The sequence below is a fragment of the Glandiceps talaboti genome, chromosome 11, assembly GCF_964340395.1.
Source record: "Glandiceps talaboti chromosome 11, keGlaTala1.1, whole genome shotgun sequence".
Taxonomy (NCBI): Eukaryota; Metazoa; Hemichordata; class Enteropneusta; family Spengelidae; genus Glandiceps; species Glandiceps talaboti.
Genome location: NC_135559.1, coordinates 16,400,027 through 16,411,049, shown reverse-complemented (window position 1 = coordinate 16,411,049; position 11,023 = coordinate 16,400,027). Strand labels below are relative to the sequence as shown.

Genomic DNA, 11,023 nt, shown 5'->3' with positions numbered 1-11,023 from the left:
AGTTGTGAACTTTATTTAGAGCCAAGACAGCTCTCACCTCAAACTGAAGTCACAAACTAAAAAACCCATTCTTATAGCATTCCCCATCCCATAACAACACTACTTCCATCCCATTGGCTACAAAGGATCACATGCTTTAAAACTGAATTATGATTGGTCATTATTTTTGGAAGAGTTACTAAACATAAGAAAGCTACCCTGGATACAAGGATTGTTTATCCAGGTGTAAAGGATTATCTCTTGTTGAATAGGTGTGAAAATTAATATCAAGACTTTCTTTTGAACTCAGAGTTACTTTGTTTTCACAAGTTCAATGTTCCAGGTGAAAGGATTATACCTTGGAGCTCCAAGATTATACTGAATTCCTTTATTAAAGGTCAAAATGATAGTCACTGACAATGGTCATCGCCCTTTTACTAGAGGTCAAACTGATAACTCAATATTTCTTTTAACTCTATGACAAGTAGAAATACTTATTATTGTACATAGAAGCTATATCATTCAAAAATACATGGGACTAGTATTTCCAGACAAGGCGACAACTTTGTGTGTGCACCCTGGTGTTTACTGCTGATATTATCTTTAAGTTTCAACAATATCTGTCAACATCTTTTCTAAATATATGCATGGCTGTCCCTGTAATATTTCTTCACTGATTTCAAAAACTGGGTGGGTTTTGCTGAATACAACTTAAAGAGCAAATTTTCACATTTTGAGGTGCATTCAACCTTAGTTCAATAAGAGTTCTGCCTGTACTTAAATGTCCATAACAATATACCGTATTATTGTTAAAGTTGCTTCGTGAAATGTTTCCCTTAGTCAACTTTCACTACACCATAAATCTTGATAACAAACCACAAACAGGAGAAGAACCCTATAGAACCTGTAACAGAAAAAATAGAAATTTATTAGAACTTTGTCCTGAACTAGTATTTTTGCAAATATAGTGGATGTAGACATTGTTATTTACAAAGTCTTAATAAATGAAATGAAAGATAAAATCAATGTGACTACTTACCACAGAACAAGAAAAACAGTAAGACCATGATACCAGTGTAACCGAAGTATAAGACTGTACTGGCCATGCCCTCAATGGTCAATTTGGATACAAAGTAATGAATGCAGTAAATAAATAGATACACGGCTGTGAAGCCACTGGTCAGGAAGGACCTCCACCACCAGTGATAATCCTGTAAATTAAACAAAATATTTACATAAGTACCATAACCAAACACATGAATTTGTCTACACGTGTGTCCACACACATGCACACACGTACACATATACATGTACGTGCACACACAGACAGACACGTACAGATGCACACACACGCACACACACACACACACACACACACGCACACGCACACACACAGATGGTTATGTCATCCTTATATCGCTATTGAACATTTATTCAAGTATTAAACAGAGTATATAAATGAGATTGTCTGGTTGATCAGGTTGTACATGTTCTGTTGGGAAATCAATTTTATCATCGAGTGCTAGGCCATGGTGAGTCGGGAACACTTTCACTAGTTTTCTGTTGGGAAATCAATTTTAACATTGAGTGCTATATATGCCGTGGTGAGTCAGGAACACTTTCGCCTGTTTTCTAAGGGTTCCAATGGTAGAATTCTTAACATTGGTATCGGTATAGCCATCTTATGTTTGCTCATTATATTTATACGATTGGGTAAATAAATCACTTATATATTAATGAAATACTTGTTTAACTTACCTCAGCACAAAGGTGGAAATAACATAACAAGACTGTAGCCTCTGAACAAGTGATAATCAGAATCACACAAACTAAGAACAGGAACCCAAACATATAATACATCTGATGAGACCTACACAACAAAAAAGAAACAAGAACATTATTGTCAGAGTAGTAAAGAAATCAAGGTTTTGGTTTCCTAAGGGACGATCACACAATGTCGCATAATCTCAACAAATGAACATCATTAGTTTAGGTCAAAACCCCTCTCCTAAACAAACGTTCACAAGTGCAACATCAAACGTTTCTATATCATGAGGTAAACTGTATGTTCACACCACGACGATTGATGTAATATAAAAACATAATGGTAAACACATCGAAATACTACCAGAAACCCATCACCATATCACACATTACAAGTAAATTTTAATCAACTTATTAATAAACATCTCAGTAGTAAATAAAAAAGCTATTATCATTGTCAATGAAGAAGTTAAAGTTTTCTGTTGAAATTTGGTTACAAGTGTGAAAATGAACTTCAGCAATTGCACTGATGCCCCCCCCCCCCCCCGAATGATGTTCGCTTATTGAGCTTGTGTGACATTCTGCAAGTGTCCCTAAGATAGAGACATACTAAAACTACTGTTGAGACATACAGACATAAGCTATCAAATGAACGTTGGTTTAATTATGCGCACAGTAGGGTAGCCTTTCCGATGACTTCCATGATCTTGCTGTGTACATTTTTGGGTCCATTATAGTGGTAAGGTAAGTACTAGGTAATAACTCCACAGAATTCCCCAAGTATTTCAAGAGGGGTTCACCTTTGAGAAGTACATCATTCTCTTTACTGGTTCATAAAATGAATCGTTGTTCTTGTCATTCAACACTTTTGAGGAACACATTATTCTCAAACCACTGGTTGTGTAAGAAACTTTGTAGTTATAATTGAAACCACAGTACAAATCTTACAGATTCATACTCCAGATTCATCATATCTAGAGTTTGACATCTATTTGAAAATCATTCATTTATGGTGGTTTTTACTACAACCTTTTCTCAATCCTCAGCAAGTCAAAAGTTATCCACCATTATTTGGGCAAAAAAGAAAAGAAAATGCTGAGATTAACAACTTACCAGATACTGTTTAGAATGATAAACAATTGGATAAAGATACATCCAAAGGGTAAAACATCACCCATCACTATTCCTGGCAAAGGTCTGGTGTAGAAAGACTGTTCTGGGATCTGTCAGGGAATCTGATTGGTCCTAACTGGGAATTCAATAGCCTGTGGACAAATCAAACAGGTCATTACAGGTCAACTATGGCACATTCCTTTAGCTGGATATTCAACACACTGAACAGAGTCTTAGATTGTCTACACAAGGTTTGTAATATAATATATACTGCAAACTAGATATTTTCACCATGGATACTTTGAGAAATTTTGCAGTATTCAGTTAGTGCTCAAAGAATTATTTTTACTAATTTCCAGACTGGTATATTGTGTTCATGTAAAAGAAAACATTTTAGTCACTACTTATTATGCTAGTGTTTTTGTTTCCCTATAAGATAAGTGAAAATACGTATTCAGCAAAACTTTTCAGGTTCACAGTAATATAGACAGACTCAATACTATTTGCTTCCACAAGAAATGTTCATGATAGTCCCATCTCATGTCAAACATGTTGAAATTCTCACCACAGTCCCTGCCTCATTTCAAAACAGTGACGACACTACACTCTACGGTGAGTGGCTAACCTCAGCTAGACAATGGTTCCTAGTTCACTCATTAGAAATATTTCTTGTACCTGTAGTTTACATATCGCATGTTGCACTTTCACTTTTGTGTAATATTTACATTTGGCACTCATGGCTGTTTACTTATTCAATTTGCTTGTCAAGTATTCTTTTCTTATGAGGGAAATAAACTGCAACTCAACCCTGTCTTACTAGATTTCTATATGACTACTTGTTACCCTCTTTTTAAAGCCAAGGTAAACTCCGAGGAAGATGAGTGGGGTGGAGACACCAAAGCAGAGTCCAAGTAGAGCCAGTAATGTTGTAAATGGAATAGCTGCAGAGCTTCCTTCTCCCCATAGCACCAAGTTGAGAATAAAGAAATCCACAAACACAATGCCAGGGATGAAGAAACAGGTCATCAATACATTGGACTTCCAACGTTCACCACCAAATACTGCATAATAAGAACAATTCACGAAGTCAATATTCAAAGCATCAATAATTTCTTCTTCTAAATTCATCTTCTACTTAAATTTGTATGATACTTTAGTGGTAGGCTACAAAGTCTTACATACATATACAGAGTAATGCATATTATACATGTACATACATATTCACATCCATACACATGTATGTACGTATACGACTATACATACACACATACATACATACATACATACATACATACATACATACACACACACACACACGTACGTAAGTACATTTACATACCATTGTATATAACACATACAATGAACATACACACATACATGTACTTCCACAAGCATGCATGCATGCACGCACGCACACACGCATGCACACACACACACACACACACTATACACACACACACATACATACATACACACAAAAAATCATCGAGAACTTGAAAACACCTACTTTTATACATTCTTGCAGCAATATATCCAGCTAGGGTTTATATAGACACACACTTGTACACAGGTCATCAGTGCACCACGGTTAGCTGGTGACAGGAATCCAAGACAAGCAAACACACTGCAAAACCAAATAACATGCATGTCTGTCAGTTTATTGTACTGGGTGTACTATAAATCACTAACAAGTTATATGCTTGTAATAGTAATACAACAAAATGAATATACAGGAAAATTCAACAATTTAATGCACTTTGTCCAAATACTATATATATACAGTGTATGAACATACCAATCTAGTGATTTGAGATATCTTTTGTAGAACGGCACCAGTCCCTTCAGAGGAATTTTTTGTCTCATCATCTTCAAATGTTTTGAATTTGTTATTCATTTCAAATTTGGTGACAGAAAATGTGGTCAAATGTCCCCCCCCCCCACGTTACTAGTCTCTCAAGTGGTGTATGGGTTTTGTGTTCACCCTGATTGTTCACAATCACTCACTCAGGTACCTATTTCACACAAAACAACACTACTGTGTTAAAAATAATTATCAAAAAAAAACCACAGAGACTTGAGAAAGTCTGTTTTCCCAAATTGTGTTTTTATTGACAAATTCTATAAATTCATCAACAAGGTACACATTATTTGTCAATACAACAATGCATATTTATTATCAAATGATGTTTTTCAGACACATCTGTCGATATTTTTGTCTCATATGTAAAAATGTTTGGTGCTGTCATCATAAATTGTTACATCAGTGACAACGAAACCGAGATCCTAAACATAAATATTTATGACTGTGAAAAAATATTAATAAGGGGAGAACCATTTGATTTCTTGGGGGGGGGGAGGAGGAGGATTTTGGGGAAAAAATTGTCGGCAGGTGAAGGAGAAAAAAAAGTTGATCCCATAATGGCTTGAGAAAAAAAAATTGTTTCCAACTGACAGAAGTAAAAAAAAAATTTGTGGAGAAAAAAAAATTGTATTGCTTCTGCATATGGAAAAAATAATTTGATGCAGGACTGACAATAGAAGAAAAAAAATTGCTGTCACAGTGATGGGAAAAAAATTGCTGCCATACCATTCCTTCTGCCCCTCTTGTATAAATGCTGTCACAAGAGGGCGCTGTTTATAAGCAATGCAGTACAACCTTACAGATACTTTGAACAATTTATTTCTATTATTATGGTATGGATTAGTCAGATAGCCATTATAACTGATAAAGCTGGGACATTAGAGTTACAAATACGTAAAAATCAGGGTTAGAATTAGACTCCCTAACATACTAAAATTGTACAGGTGTTTCTATATTTTATGATGATAAATCCTTCTGTGGTTCCATTTCTGCATTGTATTTACTTTGTAAGAAAGCAAACAGTGAACTCAAACTTGATAACATCAGCTAAAAAGTAGTAAAATTACATACTTAAAATACAATCTAACTTTTGTTTGTGTTAAAGTACATTGCAACCCTGAGTTAAGTGTTTGGAACATTGAAAATATCAACTTTGAAAAACTGTATGAGTAAATTTACAAATGTTAGTTTGGGAGATTCTTTTGTATTGTTACATATTAACATATTTTAGCAGTTCTGTATGTGTTAGGAGACCTTACATTACAAGATTGACATGGGATGTAATTACAGCTGAGTCTATTTGGTTGGGAAGGGGGAATGAAATAAGGGGTATTTACAGCTGAGTCTAATTGGAGGTAGGTGGGGGGGGGGGGGGGAAATGAAATAGGGTGTACTTACAGCTGAGTCTATTTGGAGGTAGGTGGGGGGGGGGGGTGGCAATGAAATAGGATGTACTTACAGCTGAGTCTATTTGGAGGTAGGTGAGGGGGGCAACAAAATAGGGTGTACTTACAGCTGAGTCAATTTGGAGGTAGGTGGGGGGGGGTGGCAATGAAATAGGATGTACTTACAGCAGAGTCTATTTGGAGGTAGGTGAGGGGGCAACGAAATAGGGTGTACTTACAGCTGAGTCAATTTGGAGGTAGGTGGGGGGGGGGGGTGGTGGCAATGAAATTGGATGTACTTACAGCTGAGTCTATTTGGAGGTAGGTGGGGGGGTGGTAATGAAATATGATCTTCTTACAGCTGAGTCTATTTGGAGGTTGGTGGGTGGGGATTGCAATGGAATAGTGTGCACTTACAGCTGAGTCTATTTGGAGGTAGGTGAGGGGGGCAACGAAATAGGGTGTACTTACAGCTGAGTCAATTTGGAGGTAGGTGGGGGGGATTGCAATGAAAAAGGGTGTACTTACAGCTGAGTCTATTTCGAGGTAGGTGGGGGGGGGGGGGTGGCAATGAAATAGGATGTACTACAGCTTATTATATTTGGAGGTAGGTGGGGGGAGGGGCAATGAAATAGGGTGTACCTCCAAATAGACTCAGCTATAAGTAGATTACAGCTGAGTCTATTTGGAGGTAGGTGAGGGGGGCAACAAAATAGGGTGTACTTACAGCTGAGTCAATTTGGAGGTAGGTGGGGGGGGGTGGCAATGAAATAGGATGTACTTACAGCAGAGTCTATTTGGAGGTAGGTGAGGGGGCAACGAAATAGGGTGTACTTACAGCTGAGTCAATTTGGAGGTAGGTGGGGGGGGGGGTGGCAATGAAATAGGATGTACTTACAGCTGAGTCTATTTGGAGGTAGGTGGGGGGGGGGGTGGTAATGAAATATCTTCTTACAGCTGAGTCTATTTGGAGGTTGGTGGGTGGGGATTGCAATGGAATAGTGTGCACTTACAGCTGAGTCTATTTGGAGGTAGGTGAGGGGGGCAACGAAATAGGGTGTACTTACAGCTGAGTCAATTTGGAGGTAGGTGGGGGGGATTGCAATGAAATAGGGTGTACTTACAGCTGAGTCTATTTGGAGGTAGGTGGGGGGGTGGCAATGAAATAGGATGTACTACAGCTTATTATATTTGGAGGTAGGTGGGGGGAGGGGCAATGAAATAGGGTGTACCTCCAAATAGACTCAGCTATAAGTAGATTACAGCTGAGTCTATTTGGAGGTAGGTGAGGGGGGCAACAAAATAGGGTGTACTTACAGCTGAGTCAATTTGGAGGTAGGTGGGGGGGGGGGGTGGCAATGAAATAGGATGTACTTACAGCAGAGTCTATTTGGAGGTAGGTGAGGGGGCAACGAAATAGGGTGTACTTAATCCAACCTACCTCCAAATTACAGTGGAGTCAATTTGGAGGTAGGTTGGAGGGGGGGGGGGGTGGCAATGAAATAGGATGTACTTACAGCTGAGTCTATTTGGAGGTAGGTGAGGGGGGGGCAACGAAATAGGGTGTACTTACAGTTGAGTCAATTTGGAGGTAGGTGGGGGGGATGGCAATGAAATAGGATGTACTTACAGCTGAGTCTATTTGGAGGTAGGTGGGGGGGGGGCAATGAAATAGTGTGTACTTACAGCTGAGTCAATTTGGAGGTAGGTGGGGGGGGGGAGGTGGCAATGAAATAGGATGTACTTACAGCTGAGTCTATTTGGTTGGTGGAGTGGGGGGGGGGGCAATGAAATATGATCTACTTATAGCTGAGTCTATTTGGAGGTAGATGGGGTGCAATAAAATAGGGTGTACTTACAGCTGAGTCTATTTGGTTGTAGTGGGCAATATCCTTGTGGAGTGTTCTCAGCATAATCATAGCTACCATACCAGACAAGAATAGTACAATCACCAAGGAGTTCATGATACTGTAAATAATCAACATATATAACACATTCAAAATAAGTGAGTTTACAAGTGACCTGATAATTATAGGTGATTGACTGGACAAGGGCCGTCAAGGCTGACATGACAGACAATGGTCCTACTATTTCAATAAACTGGTGTTCTTTTATAAGTCCTTGCTCATTTCTGAACTCACAAATACAGGAGGTCATAACATTAGAGTTAGGGCTGTTAGAGGACACAGCCATATTGACAGGATTTATAAAAAAAAATGCAAAAATTGTTATCACATCATAGAAGACTGGACAGTGTTTTTTTTAGATGTATCATTATCTGTTCTTTTTAGTTAGACATTACTTTAATGAGTTTGCATTGTTTTGAAGTAAACAAGCAAGATAATGATACAACTATGGAAAATGTGCTATCGGCAAATCAGATAAATAAAAACAAAAACAAGTGTTGATGCATGGTTTAGCTTACATAAGTGAGTGATACTGGTAATGATACCTAAGTTATGTGGATATAATCACCCTATAATCAAGAGCATGTAAACACAAATTTTGCACACACCAAATCCTACTCATTTAGTTCCATAAAGGACATTGAGTAGGACTATAGGATGAGAACATTGAATGTGGTTGAATGTTTCAGTGCGAAATGAGAAAAATTTGCAATCAGAAATGACGACCTACTGTGGATGTAATTATCACTCTGGTAATTGAGCCTTCAGTTTACTAAGATAGACACACTCTAATACTATTGTTGATACAACAGTAATAAGCTCTTGAATGGATGTTGGTTTATTTACAGCCTCCGTGGGGAAGCATCGCAGAGTTTTACTGACAGAGTTCCATGAACTTGCAGTGTACTGTTTTGGGACTTCCACTATCTTGATCACAAGGTGATTAGAATTACACAACAGAGGAACCACTATCACCCACTTGTGTAATACCACATAGGTTTACCAACAATAGATTTAGTTTACGCCTATCTTAGTAAACCATGGCTCGATTACCAGAGTCGTATATCAATTTCTGTCAGTAACTTATACCAATATGTCAAATTAACAATTTTAGTTTGTGTCTATGTATTGTTAGTTTCCTGATAGTTGTTGTACAATTGTTGCCATCTACTCACCTGAACCACTGAGTATCTGTATGTGGCATGGAGTCCAGAATGTAATCCCATCGAGATGCCCACTTCACTCCAGGGTATAGCCTGCAAATGAAAGTAGGTAAAAATCATAGTCTATCAGTCTGGCCAGCTGGATGGCAATATGAAGAGATGTGATATTTTTGGTTGTTAAACATTATCTCAGTATCTTCACTTACATCTACAAACTTAAAATAAGTGCATATTAAATTATAAATTCATTCATTGTATCATCTTACCTCAAATGAGACTGAGTAGGTGTAGTTAATTGTGACATCCTTAAATGCAGCAGGGATGGCCATTGGTTTCAGGTTATCATCACAATCACCTGATTTCTCATGTTTCAAACTGAAAAGTAACATAACATAAAATTAATATTTCAAATCCAATAATAATAATGTAGTGAAAGGGAGGAACATCACTTAGAACAATCTTGAATCTATGAATTATAACCATTTCATCTCACTCCCTGACAATATTTTGTCTAACCTTAAATTAATTAGTCTAGAATTCTAAACTGATACCGTATTACATTTTAAAAACTTCATACTACTACACAGTCTAGTCATGACAGTTGTTCAAACACAGAAATCTGTGCTCATAATAAACAGGGTTGACATTGTTGCGTCTCCACATGATTTTAGTTTAAACAGACTGGAGGTGGAGTCCTGGATGGACATAAAATATGAAAGTTTTATTAAATATTTTCATGGTGGCCATTTACGTTGATAACCTTATGTGGTGACAAGTATATGTATCTAGATATACTTCACTACATAGCAGACATTCTTACTGGTGACCCTGCTTGACCCCAATATCTATTAAATTGGCTATTATGAACTTGATGACTTTCTCTATACTCACCATGTACATGAGAATATCTCTAATCATTACCATGGAGGTTTGGTGGTCATTCCATGCACTGTTTAGTGTCTGCAGGAAATTGTTGTTCAGTGATTCTAAGACGTCTACACGGATCTGTTGAAAATTAGAAAATAGTACAGCTATAAAACTGAAATCCCAATCAATCAATCAATCAATCAATCAATCAATCAATCAACCAATCAACCAATCAGTCAAAACTGTTTACAAAGCACCTGAATTCAGTACATAGTACTGTGCAAAGGAGTTCAACAAGTAACTGAGTCTAAAACAAGTAAAATGCCCTTTCAAAACGATGTATTAATTTTTGTTCAATATTCAAATCATACAAATTTAATTTTGGAAACATTTAAATGAATTTCTTATTCATGTAGTTCAATTCTTTTATTTTGAAGAAATAATCATTGCTAATTGGCAACATAGATTGTTTAAAAAAGATAGTGATGAAATTATGCAAATTTCCCTTTCTACTTTTTGTCTGATGACTAGACATACTTGTATACACACACACAGTCATTCTGTGACTATAGACATACTCTTCAATACATTTTGACTTTTATAGACAGCCAGTATGGCATACACATATACATGTACAATGTACCTTCTGGTTGCACAGCACAGCACAGCACAACACAACACAACACACCGCACCGCACCGCACAATACAACAAAACACAACACGTACAACACTACACAATTAACACAGCACAGCACAACACAACACAACACAACACAACACAACACAGCACAACACTACACAATTAACACAGCACAGCACAACACAACACAACACAACACAACACCACAAATCTGACCCACATCTGTGTACACTTATAGTCACACTGTCAATAATTAATACAGCTAAACAGCTCTAGAAAAGTCAATGAATAGTCAATCAAACATTCATTTTACCTTGTCAACTAAATGCTCTGTAACCACCTC

At 37.3% G+C, this 11,023-nt stretch overlaps 1 pseudogene; it reads right to left on the bottom strand.

Annotated features, from left to right (window-relative positions):
* Nucleotides 1–637: 637 nt before the first annotated feature.
* On the bottom strand, nt 638–10,066 carry LOC144442083 (transmembrane 9 superfamily member 2-like; annotated as a pseudogene).
* Nucleotides 10,067–11,023: the final 957 nt, after the last annotated feature.